This window comes from Pan paniscus, chromosome 21 (assembly GCF_029289425.2).
Source record: "Pan paniscus chromosome 21, NHGRI_mPanPan1-v2.0_pri, whole genome shotgun sequence".
In the NCBI taxonomy this organism is placed as follows: Eukaryota; Metazoa; Chordata; class Mammalia; order Primates; family Hominidae; genus Pan; species Pan paniscus.
In genome coordinates, this window is record NC_073270.2 from 69,649,565 (window position 1) to 69,669,174 (window position 19,610).

Sequence of the window (19,610 nt, forward strand, 5' to 3'; positions counted from 1 at the left end):
TTGCTGGTGGCTAACCATGTCTGTGAGTGTGTCATGCCAACTGCATTGCACTTTCTGATGTCATCTGCCAGCCATGTCCAGTTCAGGACATTGGGCAAAAAATGGTCCTGCCCTTCAGGGGCCCGCCGTACCAAGGGTGAGCCGTGAACCAAGTCTCAGGATCGAAGGCAAGGTGCCCCTCTGGAGGGAGGTGGGGCTCTGGGAAGCTTGGGGGCCGTGGCCATGGAGATGCGGGGGGATGGGGAGTGCCCAGCCTGAGCTGGACAGGGTTGGGCCAAGCCCTGAGCACGTGCACGAGGAGTACAGATGAGGCTCAGAGGCCTTGCTGGGACCATGGGAATGAGCCAGTTTCCAACAACTTAATGTCAAGCCAGGGCTTCTGGGCTTTTCCTTGGGCTGAAGATGCTATTAGGACTATGTTTATTTATTTATTTATTTATTTTTGAGATGGAGTTTCGCTCTTATTGCCCAGGCCAATGGCACGATCTCGGCTCACCACAACCTCCGCCTCCCAGCTTCAAGCGATTCTCCTGCCTCAACCTCCCAAGTAGCTGGAATTACAGGCGCCCCTCACCACACCCAGCTAAATTTTTTTGTATTTTTAGTAGAGATGAGGTTTCACCATGTTGGCCAGGCTGGTCTTAAACTCCTGAACTCAGGTGACCTGCCCGCCTTGGCCTCCCAAAGTGCTGGGATTACAGGCGTGAGCCACCACATCCAGGGTATTTATTTATTTACTTATTTTATTTTTTGAGATGGAGTCTCGCTCTGTTGCCAGGCTGGAGTGCAGTGGCGCGATCTCGGCTCATTGCAACCTCCACCTCCCGGGTTCAAGCAATTCTCCTGCCTCAGCCTCCCGAGTAGCTGGGACTATAGACGTGCACCACCACACCCAGATAATTTTTGTATTTTTAGTAGAGACAGGGTTTCACCATGTTGGCCAGGATGGTCTCAATCTCTTGACCTCATGATTTGCCTGCCTTGGCCTCCCAAAGTGCTGGGATTACAGGTGTGAGCCACTGCACCCAGCCCCTTATTTATTTTATTTTATTTTATTTTATTTTATTTTATTTTATTTATTTTTTTGAGATGGAGTCTCGCTCTGTCGTCCAGGCTGGAGTGCAGTGGCACGATCTCGACTCACTGCAAGCTCCACCTCTCGGGTTCACACCATTCTCCTGCCTCAGCCTCCCGAGTAGCTGGGACTACAGGCGCCCGCCACAACGCCCGGCTAATTTTTTGTATTTTTGGTAGAGACAGGGTTTCACCATGTTAGCCAGGATGGTCTCGATCTCCTGACCCCGTGATCCACCCTCCTTGGCCTCCCAAAGTGCTGGGATTACAAGTGTGAGCCACCGTGCCCGGCCTATTTTTTGAGACAAAGTCTCACTCTGTTGCCCACGCTGGAGTACAGTGGCGTGACCTCAGCTCACTGTAACCTCCACCTCCTGGGTTCAAGTGATTCTCATGCCTCAGCCTCCTGAGTAGCTGGGATTACAGGCACACATCACCATCCCTGGCTTATTTTTGTATTTTTGGTAGAGACAGGGTTTCAACATGTTGGCCAAGCTGGTCTTGAACCTCTGACCTCAGGTGACCTGCCTGCCTCAGCCTCCCAAAGTACTGGGATTACAGGTGTGAGCCACCGCGCCCGGCCGCTATTAGGACTTTAGAACGAGAGACAGACTTGATCTAATAATGATTAGTCAGATAAATTTTTAGGATGTAGGGCCGATATGCCCTGGGATTGTGCGGAAGTAGGAGATGGAAGAGAAGTCAAAGGAGGGCCAACATCTCTTCACAGCCAGTGTGGGTGGTGGCAGATGGTTCATGGTACAGGAAGCAGAGGGGTGTGGACATGGTACCCAGGCTGGAGGAGAGAGGCCAGAGCTGCAGGTGCGTCCTGGGGGGAAGAGGCTGGGGAAGCCCCCGGAGGAAGCCAGAGGGAGCAGAGCCGTGACCCCCGGGGTGCACAGGGGCTGGGGTCAGGGAGGCCGTGCAGCGGTGAGGGGACCGGAGCGCACAGGGGCTGGGGTCGGGGAGGCCGTGCAGCGGTGAGGGGACCGGGGCGCACAGGGGCTGGGGTCGGGGAGGCCGTGCAGCGGTGAGGGGACCGGGGCGCACAGGGGCTGGGGTCGGGGAGGCCATGCAGCGGTGAGGGAACCTCAGAGCACTGCTTCCTCTTCCCTGTTTGGGGTTTCAGAGGTCCCTTGTGCAGGGGCCAGGGCAGAGCCCCATCCTTAGGACACCTAGGCCCCAAGTGGGGCTTCCACAAGCTGCTTCCGGAGGATGGAGACGTAGCACCCAGTCCAGATTATAGCTTGACCCAGGGCTCTCTCCCTACCTTGGCTGGGGTTTGGGACGGCAGAATCTGTGCTCTGGGCTTCTGGGTCCCCATCAAAATGGAACAAAGTGACCTGCAGCTCCAGTCAGGTAAGACTAGCCCATTCTTCTCCTGCACAGTTCTGGCTAAAGCCTCCACCCCCAAGCAGGTGATATTCCCTCCCTAGATATCCCACACAGCTCGGACTCTGGGGTCCCTTTCAGATTAGCACAGTCCGATGGGAGAAGAAAACACCCGAATTGAAAATAGAACGAACGCCCGTAATCCCAGCACTTTGGGAGGTTGAGCACAGGAGTTCTAGACAAGCCTGGGCAAGATGGTAAGTCCCGGTCTTTACAAAAAATATAAAAATTAGCTGGGTGTGGTGGCACATGCCTGTGGTCCCAGCTTCTTGGGAGGCTGAGGTGGGAGGATCACTTGAGCCCAGGTGGTTGAGGTTGCAGTGAGGTGAGATTGCGCCATTGCACTCCAGCCTGGGTGACAGAGCAAGACCCTGTCTCCAAAAAACAAAAAAAAGCAGAACACCACCTCTCTCTCCTTGCTGCCCATCCACCTGCTCGGATGGCCTTGGCTCCACCTCTGATCTGTACCTGTGCACGCCTCATGAAACATGAATGCCAGGCCTGCACAACCTGCTTCTGTTGAGAGAGGTGGCCGGCTGAGCCGCTGTTCGTGGCCCGCTCGGCCGCAGCCTCCGTCTCTCCCACCAGTCCGGCTGCACCACCCACACTGCTGCCCAGCGTCTTCCCCACTCTGGGCTTTGCACCTGCCCTTCCCTCAGCCTGGAACAGCCCTCCTGCCCGCCTGGTGATTCCCAGCATCCGGGAAGACTCACCTCCAGCCCCAGCTCCAGGCCATCATGATATAGCCCTCCCCTCCTGCCTGAGGATCCCACAGGCCCAGACCCCAGCCCTGCCTACACTTTCTCTCTATCCTTCCCCTTCCCCTTAAAAATATCCTGGGGCCTCTGGAAGTGGAAGGGGTGGGATGGAGGAAAGAGAGCAGGAGGCATCCTGGCTGCCCAGCCGAGGGCTGATTCCCCGGGTCCCATGCCAGTGCCAACCAGCCTGGCTCCAGCATGGTGAGCCCCACATCTGCAGCCCCACCTGTGTGGCTTGTGTGTGCCCCTGAGTCCTGAGGGCTCTGGATCTGTCCTGGCTAGAACTGGAGTTACCACCCGCTGTGGGGCGGGGCGAGTCTCCCGCTGCTCTGAGCACCAGGCTGCACCAGGGAACCCACCTCATGGAGCAAAGCTGCAGAAACACTGCCTTTCTCGTGGGCGTTGTTACCCTAAGTGGGTCGGCAACTGCAAGGTGGACGGTGGGGCAGGCGCCGAGGGCCGCTCCCTGGCTGTGGGCTGCGCTCGCACGTCTTGGATGCCCTGTGGGTACTTCCTTTCTGTTGGGATTTGGGCTCAGGTTTATCGCTGGCTGCTTCTGGGAACCCTGGGGGCTAAAGGACCCTGCAAGATGGCTGGGTTGGAGGAAAGGGGCTTGCCTGGTCCTGGGAGCTGGGCAGATACATGGGTGGTGAGCAAAAATTGGGAGGGCTTCTCATCTGGGCCCCCCGCCCCTGAGGGACCATCATGGTACAGAATCAGGGAGCATCAAAGGGAAAACCTAGGATGAGGGACTGGAGGGGGACTGGGGACTTGGCCAAGGCCTGGGTGAGGGGGTGCCCTGCCCAGGGGTGGGGCTGCAGGAAGGAGCGGCCATTCCACCTGAGTTGGCCGCCCCTGCCTCATAGCCCCCAGACCCAGGGTGCTCAGAGCTCCCCTCTTCTTTCGGAGCCTTGCGGGAGGCCCTGCTGCTCAGGGGCTGGTGGACACCACCAAGAGTTGGGTTCTGTAGCCCCCACTGCCACAGGCTGGGCGGGCTCTGGCCCCTCCTCCCTTGGGGGGTCCTGGTGCCGGGGTGGTTTTGAAAACCAGAGACTGGAGGCCTTATCAGACCACAGGTTTTCCTGAGGAAGGAAGGGTGGGTGTGGGCCTCCAGGATGGGCGCCTCCTCTGGGTGTGCCCAGCCTGGTGGAGGGCACACATGCACTGCCCATCCCTCCTGGGGGACCCCAGTCCAAGGCCCTGCCCCACCAGAGACAAGCAGACTGCAAAGGCTGGACCCAGTAGCGTGTGGGTCCAGGGCTCAGGCCCAGGGTGGGGTGTGAACTCCCTGAAATCACAGCAGATGCCAGCATCCTCCGGGATAGTGTGCCTGGCTCCCCCAGCGGAGGCTCAGAGGAATTTGCAGCCAGTTCACGGGCAGTTCCACTCCGAGGGATATGTCCAGTGGGAATCTATACTCGGGTTCACCAAAAACAAGCAAGAATGTTCCAAACGACCCTTTTCATAATAGCCCCAACCTGGAAAACCCAAATGCCCATCAGTGCTGGGTGTGGCCTGTCATCCAGGGGACAGTGACTGTAGCCAGGAGGAGCCACCTTCAACGCCAGGCACCACCTGGCTTCCACCATGGCCCCTGCGTCAGACAACGGGAAGCAGAGGCCAGAAGCACAGGCAGAGCTGGTGCCCAGCACGGATTAGGTTTGGGAACAGGCAGGACCAGTGCAGGTGGACGGAGTCCATGAATGATGGCCTCTGGGGCATTGGCCAGCAGTGCCTTAGGGGCCACCTGGGTTTGGCAATGTCCTGTTTTCTTGATCCAGGTGCTGGTGACAAGAGGCATTCAGTCTATGGGAATTCAGGAAGCCACATACTTAGGATGAGTATGCTTTTCTGCATGTATGTGATACTTCTGTGATGCTTTTCTGCCTGTATGTGAAACTTCAATAAAAAGTTTCACACACAAGCCAGGCGCGGTGGCTCACGCCTGTAATCCCAGCACTTTGCGAGGCCGAGGTGGGTGGATCACCAGGGTCAGGAGACCAAAACCATTCTGGCTAACACGGTGAAACCCCGTCTCTACCAAAATATAAAAAAATTAGCCGGGCATGGTGGCGGGCGCTTGTAGTCCCAGCTACTGGGGAGGCTGAGGCAGGAGAATGGCATAAACCCAGGAGGCAGAGCTTGCAGTGAGACGAGATCGCGCCACTGCACTCCAGCCTGGGCAACAGAGCGAGACTCCGTCTCAAAAAAAAAAAAAAAAGTTTCACACACAGGCCTGGCGCGGTGGCTCACACCTGTAATCCCAGCACTTTGGGAGGCAGAGGTGGGCGGATCACAAGGTCAGGAGTTCAAGACCAGCCTGACCAACATGGTGAAACTCTGTCTCTACTAAAAATACAAAAATTAGCCGGGCGTGGTGGCGCACATCTGTAGTCCCAGCTACTTGGGAGGCTGAGGCAGGAGAATTGCTTGAACCCAGAAGGTGGAGGTTGCAGTGAGCTGAGATTGTGCCACTGCACTCCAGCCTGGGCGACAGAGTGAGACGTGTCTCAAAAAAAAAAAAAAAAAGAGTTAAACACACAAGCAGAAACCCTCCCCTGACCCCTCCAGAGGGAGGAGCATTGATTCCCTGAGGCCCCTGCCTTCCTCCTGCCCTGTCCCATCTGGGCCCCTAAGATGACCTTGCTCCCTCCAGGGAAGTCGCAGGGCGGACTGGGCTGAAAGCCAGGGAGAGACTGCCGGGTCATGGCCCCAACCCTTCGTGGAGGGAACGCAGAGGAGGCGGCAGGAGAGAGCAGCCCCTGAGGGAGGTGCAGGTGGGGCTGGGCTCAGAGCAGGGCAGCCAGGCTGACGCCCCGGGGCCCGCTCTGCCTTTCTTGGAAGAGCCTGGAGGAGCCATGTGGGGTGGGGGTGTCCCACAGCCGCGCAGGTGGGGCTGCGGATGTGGGGGCTCACCCTGCTGGAGCCGGGCCGGCGGGCTGGGGAGCACTGGCTCGGGACCTGGGGAACCCGCCCTTGGCTGGACAGCCAGGATGCCTCCTGCTCTCCTCACTCCATCCCACCCCTTCACTTCCAGAGGCCCCGGGCTATTTTTAACTTGGCTTAGCAGCCGGAGCCAAAGGTGGACCCAGCCCTGCAGGGAGTGGGGAGGAGGGAGGAGCTGCAGCTGCCATCCCGCCCCCACCCCTCCCAGGGTTCAGGCTTTCTAGCTGGGGGGGTTGGGGGTGCTGGTCATTCTTGACCTTAGAGGAGAAACATCATTCATTCCACTCTGCAAATATAGTCACACTCAGAGGCCACACAGATACTCCAAGATTCAGACACAAGCCTGAGACACAAACTCAAAAACACACCTGGGGGTACACCCAGGCTCACTCTGTCACACACACAGAGACACACACACACAAACACTGACGCACACACACACACGCAGAGACACACACAGACACTGACACACACACAGAGACACACACAGACACTGACACACACAGACACACACATAGACACTAACACAGAGACACACACGCAGAGAGACACACAGACACTGACACACACAGACACTAACACAGACACTGACACACACACATGCAGAGACACACAGACACACACACTGACACACACACAGACACTGACACACACAGACACTAACACACACAGACACTGACACACACAGACACACACTGACACACAGAGACACACAGACACTGACACACACAGACACACACTGACATACATAGAGACACACACACACACACACTCTGCCTAGGGACAGCTGAGGAGTGTGTGAGACTCAAGGACCCTCAGGACACAAGGGCAGATGTGTGTGGAGGCTGTGGGCAGACCTCACCAGATGCCTGGAGACTCAAACACCCTGAAGGCGAGCCCCACCCCTTCATGGACACACACAGGCACAGATGCCCAGAGACCACCAGCTGTGGGGCTTGTGGGGAGGGTCGGACCCTCCGGTCACACCCGGAGGCCGAGGTGGGGGAAGCTTGGGGGTGGAGCTGCCCATGCTGCCTGCTCTGCCCCTTCCCCCAGCACCAGCCCAATGTCCCTGAATCCCCCTGAAGTGGACGGACAAGCTCCAGGGGTCTCCAGGGGTCTCCACACCCTTCCCACCAAAGGGCGGGCTTGTGAAGGGCGGGCTTGTGGCCTCCCCTTTCCCCCATGCTCGCCCCCACACTCTCAGGGCAGGAAGCCCCAGGAGAGGACGGCTGCAGGGGAGACAGCGGAGAGCTGACCTCAGAATGTGCTCAGCCCAGCCCCTTCCTTTCCCTGCTCCCCACTTCCCCTCTCCTCCCCCAGCCTTTGTTCCGTGGAGCAACTGCCCCCTGACCCCCGCTGAGGGAATTGGAGTCAGTCCTGGAAAAAAACCCCAGGTGCTGGCTGGGGCCACTGCCTCCCGATCCAGCGAGAGGAGGGAGCTGGGGGCTGGGAGAATTGGGGCTCAGGTGCCAGGGTGAGGGGCAGGGGCTAGCTTCCACCTCACACCCCACCTCCACCCCAGGAGGCCCAGGGCAGCTCCTAGAGGAATGTGGAGGGCAGGGGAGGGGACAGGACATCCTCTCGGCGGGACACAGGACGCCCAGTCCGGAGGTTCCCAGCCCCAGGCAAGGCCACAGGGGAAAGGGTCACTGGGGCCTGGGGCTCACCAGTTCCACCCTCGGCCAGCAGTGTCCACAGACAGTCCAGGTCACCTCCAGTGGGGGCTGGAGGTGTTGGCGGATGAGGCCTGTCATGGCCGGAGTGGAATGGCCGCCCCCGCCCCCAGGGGCCCCACGTGTGTGGGAGGCGCCGGCAGGCCTGGGTTTGTCCTCAGCTCTGCAAATCTTGGGGTCGCCACCTGCGGGAGAGGCCTCAGGCTGGCCCTGGCCCTCCCAGGCCCAGGACAGGAAGCCCAGGGACAGTCGATGGGGTGACAGCCATGGGGACCCCACCTCCTGGGGGCTGAGCAGCAGTAGAACCCGACCTCTGCTCACTGCCCTGGAAGATGAGGGACCCTGGAGGGGCCTGAAGGCACTAGAAGGAGAAAGACCTCCTGCGCTCACCTCACCGGTTCAGCCAGGACCCAGGAGACCCTGCCGGTCTGGGAGGCCTGGAGGGTTCCACCCCTGCTCCCACATGATCTCCTGGCTGCAGCTTCATGCCCAACACGCCAGCTGGCTGGTCATCTGTGAGCGCTTCTGCCAGAGTCTGTCCCAATCACCTGAGCAGCAAAGGATGCTAAATGTCGTCTAAAAGCAGCCTTTCAAACGAATGACCAAAGGCCGGGCGCGGCGGCTCACACCTTAATTCTCGCACTTCGGGAGGCCGAGGCGGGTGGATCACCTGAGGTCAGGAGTTCGAGACCAGCCTGCCCAACATGGTGAAACCCCCGTCTCAACTATAAATACAAAAAAAAATTAGCCGGTGTGGTGCCGCGCACCTGTAATCCCAGCTACTCAGGAGACTGAGGCAGGAGAATTGCTTGAACCCGGGAGGCGGAGCTTGCAGTGAGCCGAGATCACACCACTGCATTCCAGCCTGGGTGGCAGAGCAAGGCTCCGTCTCAAAAAAAAAAAAAAAAAAAAAAAAGAATGACCTCAACACAGACCTTGAGTGTCAATTTGCCTCTGTTTCCCTAGGAGTTAAAATTACCAGAGGGGATCGTGGGCACAGTCACCATTTGACCCAGGATTTCTGCTCCCCGCATCCAAACAACAGGAATGCTTGCCCCGAAGTGAGGCGCTCCAGACGACACCTCTGCCAGGGACGCTGTCTCCTTCCTCCACCACCTCTCCCTTTGTGTTTTTTGCGGTTCGACTCAAAATCTTTACATGTTTTTAAAAATTGAGTTTTGCCGGGCGCAGTGGCTCATGCCTGTAATCCCAGCACTTTGGGAGGCCGAGGCAGGTGGATCACGAGGTCAGGAGATCGAGACCATCCTGGCTAACACAGTGAAACCCCGTCTCTACTAAAAATACAAAAAATTAGCCGAGCGTGGTGGCGGGCGCCTGTAGTCCCAGCTACTCGGGAGGCTGAGGCAGGAGAATGGCGTGAACCTGGGAGGCGGAGCTTGCAGTGAGCCGAGATCACGACACTGCACTCCAGCCTGGGCGGCAGAGCGAGACTCCGTCTCAAAAATAAAAATAAAAATAAATAAAATAAAAATAAAAATTGAGTTTTATTGAAGCATAATTTTACATACAACGATATTTACCAATTTTAAGCATCCTACTTGAAGAGCCTGGACAAAGGGAAAGCAGGAAACCACCTCCACTGCCGCAAGGTCCCCTGCCCCACCAACCAACCATGCATCTGCTTTCTGCAAGGATAGTTTGGCCTTTGCTAGGATTTCACGTAAAGGAGGCCCTAAGCACGTGGTCTTTTGTGTGTGGCTTCTCTCACTTAGCATCCTGTTTTTGGGATTCACCCTGTAACGGCGGCCTTGTCTTCCCACCGTAGGGATGAGCCACTGTTCGCTTATCCACTCGCCAGCTGATGGATACTTGGTTTTCTCAGCTTTGCGAACGCTGCTGCTACAAAGGTTTGAGGCGAGTCTTCCTGCGGACGTGTTTCATCTCTTTTGGGTAAATACCTGGGCGCGGGATGCTGAGTCACGCTATGTCTCCTTTTCTGAATCTCTTTTTTTTTTTTCTTTGAGACAGAGTCTCTCTCTGTCGCCCAGGCTGGAGTGCAGTGGTGCGATCTCGGCTCACTGCAACCTCCTCCTCCCGGGTTCAAGCAATGCTCCTGCCTCAGCCTCCCGAGTAGCTGGGATTACAGGCGCTTGTCACCACGCCCGGCTAATTTTTTGTATTTTTAGTAGAGATGGGGGTTTCACTATATTGGGCAGACTGGTCTCAAACTCCTGACCTTGTGATCCGCCCACCTCGGCCTCCCGAAGTGCTGGGATTACAGGTGTGAGCCACCGCGCCCGGCCTGAATCTCTTTATATGTTTTGGTCACCCCATGACTGCATCCCTAAGAGCAAGGACCTTGCCTGTGCTGCTTGCTGCAGTGACCAGAGCTCAACACGACTGCTCGCCTGGAGGATCTTCTGAACAGACACTCACCCACTGGGTGAATGGGTGGATGGCAGCGGTGCCAGGATGGTGGGTCCTGGTGATGCCAATGGGGAGGTGACGATGGGCTGGAGGCACCGCAGAAGATGCCAACGGTGACTGCGGTAAATGAGGTGGCAGCGACTGTGGCCGTCAGCAGTGATGCAGCCGTGGGTGGATGGTCGTAATGGGGAAGACCTCACACAGGCTGGAGACGCCTGCTTCAGCCCTCCTTGAAACTGAACTCACCTGGGGAGATGTCATGTGGCCCCTCCACTTCCCCCTACTTCAGGCACCCATGCTCACTCACACCTTGGAGCCAGCTGTCACCAAAACCCACGCACTCTGAAATGACTACTTGCAGTTTCCCCCTCTGTGGTGCAACTGCCCCCCTCCCTGGCTGTCACACCTCACCAAGCGCTTCGCTCCAGGACAACCCTCCTTTCTCCAAAACAGGCAGCCTTCCCCTTTCTTTGGCTTCCTTCTTATCCAGTTCAGATTTTGTGGTCCACTCTTAGTCACTCTCTCGAAAATGTGGGAAGTCTTCAAATGTCCCTCCTTTTGTGGCACCCTTCTGAGAACTTCAGCCTTGCCAGCACCTAAACCACTGCCCATTGTAGGGAAAATCAAGCCAGGAAGATGGGGGCCACCCAAAACCCATGTCTGGACACTCTGCTGCACCTGGTCCTGGGGAGTCCACACCTGGCAAACGGAGACGTCTATCCACTCAGTCCCCACCCGCTGCACGCCGTGGCCTTTCCCAAGCACTCCGGACTTAGTCTCTGGATGGTTTGTATGTTAAGCTATTCCCTGCTCTCCAGCCTTCCCACCAGCATTTACCACCCATTACCTCGCTGACATGCAGACAGGAGCTGAGAAATGTTTAGCTGATAAATTTTCAGGAGCTTCTTAGAAGTGGCTTCCTTTCAGCCGGGCGCGGTGGCGCATGCCTGTAATCCCAGCACTTTGGGAGGCTGAGGTGGGCGGATCACGAGGTCAAGAGATTGAGACCAGCCTGGCCAACATGGTGAAACCCCATCTCTACTAAAAATACGAAAATTAGGCCGGGCACGGTAGCTCACACCTGTAATCTCAGAACTTTGGGAGGCCAAGGTGGGCGGATCACAAGGTCAGGAGTTCAAGACCAGCCTGACCAACATGCTGAAATCCCGTCTCTACTAAAGATATAAAAATTAGCTGGGTGTGGTGGCGTGTGCCTGTAATCCTAGCTACTGGGGAGGCTGAGGCAGGAGAATCATTTGAACCCTGGAGGTGGAGGTTGTGGTAAGCCGAGATCGCGCCACTGCATTCCAGCCTGGGTGACAGGGCGAGACTACATCACAAAAAAAAAAAATACAAAAATTACCCGGGCGTGGTGGCACACGCCTGTATTCCCAGCCACTCAGGAGGCTGGGGCAGGAGAAGCACTTAAACGAGGGAGACAGAGGTTGCAGTGAGCCGAGATGGCGCCCCTGCACTCCAGCCTGGTGACAGAGGGAGACTCCGTCTCAAAAAAAAAAAAAAAAAAAAAAAAAAAATTGGCTTCCTTTCCAACTCCTTGCACCAGTTTGCAAAGCCCTACCCATCTCCCCACTCCCCATCCCTAGCCTCATTCCTCCTGGTCCCTAAGGTCCCAGCCACTCTGGCCTCTGTTCTTATTCCTTCAGCACTAGGGCCTCTCCCAGGGTCAGCCCCAACTCCACAGCCTAATTCACAGGGTGAATTCCTACCCATCTCTCTGGTCTCAGCTCCTGATCCACCTCCCCTCCAGGATGGCAGCTGCTGGTGTTTGCTTCCTGCAAAACCCTTCTTGGCCGGGCGCAGTGACTCATGCCTATAATCCCAGCACTTTGGGAGGCTGAGGTGGGCAGATCACCTGAGGTCAGGAGTTCGAGACTAGCCTGACCAACATGGTGAAACCCCGTCTTTACTAAAAATACAAAAATTAGGCTGGGTGTGGTGGCTCACACTTGTAATCCCAGCACTTTGGGAGGCCAAGGTGGGTGGATCACCTGACGTCAGGAGTTTGAGACCAGCCTGGGCAACCATGGCCAACATGGTGAAACCCCATCTCTACCAAAAATACAAAAATTAGGCCAGGCATATTGGCTCATGGCTGTAATCCCAACACTTTGGGAGGCTGAGGTGGGAGAATCACCTGAGGTCAGGAGTTGGTGGCACGAGTCTGTAATCTCAGCTACTCGGGAGGCTGAAGCAGGAGGACTGCTTGAACCCAGGAGGCAGAGGTTGCAGTGAGCGGAGATCGCGCCACTGCACTCCAGCCTGGGCAACAGAACAAACTCTGTCTCAAAATAAATAAATAAATAAAATTAAAACATAAAATAGGCCAGGCTCAGTGGCTCATGCCTGTAATCCCAGCACTTTTGGAGGCCGAGGTGGGTGGATCACCTGAGGTCAGGAGTTTGAGACCAGCCTGGCCAACATGGTGAAACCCCGTGTCTACTAAACATACAAAAATTACCCGGGCGTGGTGGCGGGCGCCTGTAATCCCAGCTACTTGGGAGGCTGAGGCAGGAGAATGGCTTGAAACCGGGAGGCGGAGCTTGCAGTGAGCCGAGATGGTGCCACTGCACACCAGTCTGGGCGACAGAGCGAGATTCCGTCTCAAATAAATAAATAAATAATAAAAATAAAATAAAATAAAACCCCTCTTTGGGTTAAATCCCTACTTGCTCACAGCAAATACCCTGAGGGCAAGGATGGGACCGGCCAGTGCTTCGTCCAGCCCAGCAGCCCCATGACACACGTCCGCCGAATGAATGATTCCTGTTAAGGATGGTAAAGGGGGAAGGTGGGGAGGGTGGGGAGATCAGGTCATCACCAGATGCAGAGAATGACTGAGGCAGGGAGAACTGCCTTCATCCTGCCCTCCTGGTATCCATGGTGGGAGACCACCCAGGCCCAGAAGGACATCAGCTGGTGGAAGGGGAAGCCCACCTGGAATGTGATGGGCTCCAGCCGCCTTCACCCTCCTGGTCCCAGCCTCCTCTCAGGTCAGCCACCCTCACCCTCCTGCTCCCCGTCTCCTCTCAGGTCATCCACCCTCACCCTCCTGGTCCCCGTCTCCACTCAGGTCATCCAACCTCACCCTCCTGGTCCCGGCCTCCACTCAGGTGAGCCACCCTCACCCTCCTGGTCCCGGCCTCCTCTCAGGTCAGCCACCCTCACCCTCCACTCAGGTCAGCCACCCTCACCCTCCTGGTCCCGGCCTCCTCTCAGGTCAGCCACCCTCACCCTCCACTCAGGTCAGCCACCCTCACCCTCCTGGTCCCTGTCTCCTCTCAGGTGAGTCACCCTCACCCTCCTGGTCCCAGCCTCCTCTCAGGTGAGCCACCCTCACCCTCCTGCTCCCCGTCTCCACTCAGGTCAGCCACCCTCACCCTCCACTCAGGTCAGCACTGCCTGGGACTTTCCAGGGGGCTGAGCGGCTGACCAGGAGCCTTTGCTGGGGCGGCCTGGGCACCCGGGCACTTCCTGCAAGGCCTCCCTCCTTGCAGCCCCAGCTCCTGGCCTGCTCCTTCCTCCTCCGCCCCAGGGGCTTTCCACAAAGCCTGAGGCCTGCTATTTTTAGCTGAGGGAGAGGGCCCAGTTCCTGGCCCCACTGCCGCCCTGAAGGAGCCTGGGCTAAACAGGGGCTGGGGTTGGGTCTAGGGGTTGGGGGAGAGGCTGCAGTCCCCAGCCCAGGCACACCTGGGGTGCAGAGGGGACGCTGCAGGCTGGGCTCCCAGCCCAGTTGGTGGACCAGGCGCTTACCCTGGGGAGGTGGGGCTTAGGGCCTGGGTGGGCTGCTGCCCACTTCCTGTGGCCGCACCCCAGTACTTCAAAGGCTGCTGGCCGCCCTGTGGTCAGTCCAGGCTCCCACGCAGCTGGAGGGGCTGGGCGGGCACACGCACCCCTGGCAGCTGGCCCCCCCTCCCCTCAGGACAGCTTCAAAGCAGCAGGGGTGGGCAGCCCCCGTGATTAGCACGGATCCCAGGGCTGGGACGGGAGACACAAGGCGGTAATGGAGGCCCTGGCAGAGCCCCTCCTCTGCTCCTATGCTGCCCGTCCCACTGCCTTCCTGGGTTGGCTCAGGGCAAAGGCCCAGGTACCTTCCTGGCCCCCAGATCCTGTCTTGAGGCAGGGGCCACCTTTAGGGGTACGTGCGTCTCTGCTTGGTGCCTGTGGGTTTCGGTGGCCTGGCCACGGAGTCAGTCCCAGTCAGAGAAGCGACAGGAACTGTGGTGGGGGCACCCCTGCGGGACCCCTCGGGACAGCCTCTCTTTCTTACTCCTTTCCTCTCTTCCTTCCTCCCCACTTTCCAACTGGAAGGGGGGCGGGAGGGGAGGGGCCATAAAGGAGAAGGGGCTCCCTGTCCAGGCCTCCGGGCTGTGGTGGGCTTGACCTGGCGCCAGCTCCCCAGGGACGGCCTGGGCGGAGGTATTGGGGGCGGGGACCTAGAAGCAGCCGCCCCAGAGTCCGGCAGACGCTGAGAACAGAGAGTGCCTGGGGGGCGGGGGGCAGCTTTCAGGGTCCCCTGGGGTCAGCTCTGGGACAGTTGCCGTTTTTAATCTGCACAAGTGATTTAGAAGGAGCCGCCAGGGCTGCAACCTAGATCCACTCAGACCCAGCTAGGGAAGTGCGGGGAGGCGCGGCCCAAGAACTGTGCCCTCCCCCCAGCTGTGGCCACAGGGCAGCGGAGACCCTGGATGAAGCTTCCCCCATCCAGCTGTGGCCACAGGGCAGTGGGGGCCCCGGACGAAGCTTCCTCCCCGAGCTGTGGCCGCAGGGCAGTGGGGACCCCGGACGAAGCTTCCTCCTCTCCTGCCAGCCAGAACCCAGGTTCACGGTGACCTTGCATGCCCGAAGTCTGTCCATCCTGTCCCGGACTGGCTCTCCTCTCCCCTCCCCTCCCCTCCTCCTCTACTCTCAGGCATCCAGGGACCGCCGCCCAGCCCAGCTGCAGGGCTGGAGGCTCCCCCAGATCTAGGGCCTTGAAGGAGCCCCGGTCCCTGAGCTCACAGCACAGACGCCCGGACCCTAGCAGATGCCGGCTTTCAGCCCACCCACCCGGCAGCTGGGAGCCACGCACCCCAGGAAGGAAGGGCTGGGGGTGGGCTGCGCATCCAGCTCGCCGGGGTCCCCACCAGGACCTTGACTTGGCTGCCAGCGACCACCCCACCCCTGCTGACACAAGCTGGGCGCGCCTCCCTCGGTCTTTGGGCGCAGGGAGGGAGGGCTGGGTCTCCAGTCCTTCTGACCACTCCGCTGGCCTGTGCCTGCTTGCCGCCCGTCCCCACCACCCACCACCCGAGCTGCAGGTGCGGTGGAGACGGGGAGGGGAGAAGGCGCAGGGGCACACGGGCCGTCGCCGTCGCCCTGAGGGATTTTCGATGGTTCCACGACTTGGGGGAGCCAGGAAAAAGGGGCAACCTCTGTGGCCTCCCGCGGACTTGGCGCCCCTGGTGGAGTCGGAATCCTCACGAGAGACTCCTGTGGGGAAATACATCCTAGGCCCTCTGGGCTGGGCCCCTGGTCCACCTGGGATGCAGGCTGGAGAGGCCAAATGCAGGGGCCAGGAAGCACCAAACCGGCTCTTGGGCCAAGAGCCAAGGGACCCCCACCCTTTCCATTTGTCCCCCAGTCCAGGCCCAGCGTCCTCTCCCCTCCTCACCCACACCCAGGGCTGACTGTCCGAGATCCAGGCCGTGGTTTCCATCTGGTCACCACGCGCCCCCCCAGGTGAGGGTCTCCGAGGGGCAACGCGTGAAAAGCCGGAGCGGATCGCCTCACGGGGCGGAATGGCTGCTGGTGCCGGCCTGGTCAGAGGCCGGGATCGGTATTTGCTGAATATACAACACAGAGGGACCAATAAAAATACAGAGAAAAGCACGGAGCCGCCGGCGTGGCAGAAGAGCCTGCGGAGAAGCTCCCTCAAAGACTGGCAGGCGACACAACCACAACCTGTGGAAAAGCAACTGGGGCAAAGCTCTTGGCTTTAAGAATACCCCCTTGGGGCCGGGGGCAGTGGCTCTCGCCTGTAATACCCACACTTTGGGAGGCCAAGGTGGGCAGATCACGAGGTCAGGAGCTCGAGACCATCCTGGCTAACACGGTGAAACCCCGTCTGTACTAAAAATACAAAAAATCAGCCAGGCGTGGTGGCGGGCGCCTGTAGTCCCAGCTACTTGGGAGGCTGAGGCAGGAGAATGGCGTGAACTCGGGAGGCGGAGCTTGCAGTGAGCTGAGAACGTGCCACTACACTCCAGCCTGGGCGACAGAGCGAGACTCCATCTCAAAAAAAAAAAGAAAAGAAAAGAAGAAAAGAAAAGCCCCTAGAGGCCAGGGTCCTTGAACAAAAGTGCGCGATGCCCTGTGTCTGCAGCGGGGAGAGGTCTGGAGCCTGTGTGTCCGACAGCAGAAGTGGACACAGTGGTGCCAGGGCAGGAACCCTGGGGGCATTTGCAGGCCTGTGCTGCGAGACTGCAGTGGCGCTCAGGACACACCTCGGAGAAGAGCAAGCCTGCTGCAGAGTGACATGAACACCAGGTCTGTTTCTGTACGAGCCAGTGACAGAAGACCCCGAGATAAGACTCTCTGTACGTATATGTTTGTAGGCAAATGGAAGGTGAGAAAGACACGGTCCCGACTAGCAACTCTGGATGTCTACGAGGAGTGTGGAAAGAATGGTTAATCGCCTTATATCCCTGCGTCACTGCGTATGATGAGAATGTTACATTTCGAATAACAAAAATGAGCACTTATATCAAAAACTGGTTATTGCAGTGAGAGAAAGGACCCTGCTCTAGGGTCTTCCAAGCCGGGGTGAGCCTGGGCCTTGAACATACCCTTCAAAGTGTGTGTATGGGGCCCAGGGGACGATCTACCATTTCTGCACTGGAGTCTGCAGAAATGGTGCAGACCGCCCCAGAAGAATTCAGCCTACATCACACAGGCCAGCAGGACTTTTTTTTTTTTTTTTTTTTTTTTTTTTTTTTTTTTAGTACAGCAGTGCGATCATAGCTGACTGCAGCCTTGAACTCCTGGCCTGAAGCAATCCTCCCGCTTCAGTCACCCAAGTGGTTGGAACTGTAGGCTCGACCCACCAGGCCTGGCCCCTGCAGGACTCTTGACCCCAACCCAGACTTTACCTTGATGTGGGGAGCTGTCCCCACTCCCTCCCCTGACAATGCAGGGCACTGTGTCAAGGATTCTGGAGAGACCCTGGCTCATTCCCACAGGAGACGGGGAACAGGCCTGGGGAGGAGCCAAATGCCAGTGTGGGGGGGCCGGAGGCTGCAGTGGCAGTGCTTGTAGGCAGGGAGGACGGTGAGCCCTCCACATATACATAGCATGGCCCCCAGGGGTGTGTACTGGGATAGGTGTTGGGGGGTACTCTGGGGAGGGCTGCTCACTGGTGTCCTTCATCCCGGGCAGGAGAGAGGCCCAGAGCACAGGCCCTGCAGGGAGCCAGGACGGAGAGGGCTCCAGTGTACGCCACTCCCCCACCAACCCCACCGTCCTTGAGGGCTCTGAGCAATTAATTCTCTGTGACTCCAGATGTTCAGCAGCTGTCTTGGCCATTTCCGCCCCTTCTCCTGACCCTGCGTCCTCCAGGAAGCATCCCCTCCTGTCCTTGGGCTCCAAGCCACCCCCACCTTCCCTGCACCCCATTTCCTGAGCAGAGGCATTTGTGCAGACTCAGCTCCCGCACCCACCAGGGTAGCCTCAGTTTTCCCAAGGCCTGGGCACTGCTCCCTGAGTCCAGGGCTGCTGGGGTCGGCTCACTCCCTGATGGATGCCCTCTGCCAGGGGCTCTGATCCTGGTTCCTGCCCCTCTGGCCTCTGGGACTGGTTTTCTCTCTCTCCTCTCCTTCCTTCTCCAAGGTTGGCTCTGCAGGCTCCACTGGCATAAATCAAGGGCCTCCAGGGAGGGTTCAGTGCAGGAGGGTTGGCAGAACTGGCCAGGGGGAGAGCCCTGCCCCAGTGCAGGAGGGTTGGCAGAACTGGCCAGGGGGAGAGTCCTGCCCCAGTGCAGGAGGGTTGGCAGGACTGGCCAGGGGGAGACCCCTGCCCCAGTGCAGGAGGGTTGGCAGGACTGGCCAGGGGGAGAGTCCTGCCCCAGTGCAGGAGGGCCCAATGCAGGAGGGTGGGAACCAAGGGGTGGAGGGCTCAGAGACTGGCAGGCCCTGTGGGGGTGGGGTGCACGCTCAGATGTCGGCCTGGAGGGCACCGGGGTGGAGATGGGGGTTGCCTCCACAAACAGATCAGCAGGGACACAGCCCCCACCTCCACCTCGTGGACACTTCCCTGAGCTGATGGCGGTGGAGGCACAAGAGGTCATGGCTGCTGCAGCTGGTCGTCTGGGGGCTCTTCTGGAGAGGGGACAGCTCCCTTCCTGTCACATGCTTTCCTGTCTCAACAGAGCCGGGGGTTCTGGGGCACTTGGACTCCCGTGGGCTGGTGGGGTCAGGGGCTGGGCCAGACACAGGATGAGGCATGGAACCCCTGGGGGCCAGCGGCTCCAGCCCGCTGACCTCTGCCCCTCAGAATCCGGTCCCAGGCTCTCCCCTCCTCCTCTCAAGAACTTCCTGCTCTGTGTGTGTGTGTGGGTGGGTTGTTGTGGGGGAAGCTAAGGGCAGGTGGGCCTGGCTAAAGAAAAGCCTGCATTTCCAAACAAGTCCCAGAGCAGATCAAGCTGGGAGACTGCCCCCAGGAGGACGAGGCTCCTCCAAGCAGGATCTGCTTAGGGGAATCAAAATAAGGTTTAGTGCATCCAACATCCTGCGTGGACAGTCCTCCAGGACTCCTGCCGCTGCCAGGATCTGAACTGAGGTGGCAGGGACACCCCCTGTCAGAACTTCGGCTCTGCTGCTGGGTTCACTCCTGTGGTCTCACACAAAATGGGCCGGTAGCCTTTGGGCCCACAGCCCCAACCTGCCTAGAGTAGGCAGCCGCTGAGTTTATGAAAGAGGCTCCTGGGAAAGGAATCATCTCCCACCCTCTGCAGAAGTTTCCATCCCCACCCCTATCCACCAGGCTCCTTTCCCCATAGGGTCAGGGGTGGACACTTGAGCAGGACCAGAACCACCAATCCCCAGGGGAAGCCTTGCCCATCCCTTGGCCGCAGGGGCAGTACCCTGTGTGTTTCCTCCTGGGGCAGGGCTCCTGTTGCTGCCCAGGACCCAGTGGAAAGGATGGTGTGACAGGTGCACCAGTGGACCCTGAGACACCCTCTTTGTCCTCAGGCCTTGACCAATGAGCCCAGTAGCCAATCGGAGATCAAAGCTGGATAACCAGGAAAATTTGGATCTCAACTGTGTGTGTGCCTGGGGGTAGGACTGCCAGATTTAGCAAAACAAAAACAAATTTAAAAACA

General features: G+C 58.4%; 1 pseudogene; it reads right to left on the bottom strand.

Annotated features, from left to right (window-relative positions):
• Nucleotides 1–1,886: 1,886 nt before the first annotated feature.
• LOC100986053 (uncharacterized) lies at nt 1,887–7,927 on the bottom strand (annotated as a pseudogene).
• Nucleotides 7,928–19,610: the final 11,683 nt, after the last annotated feature.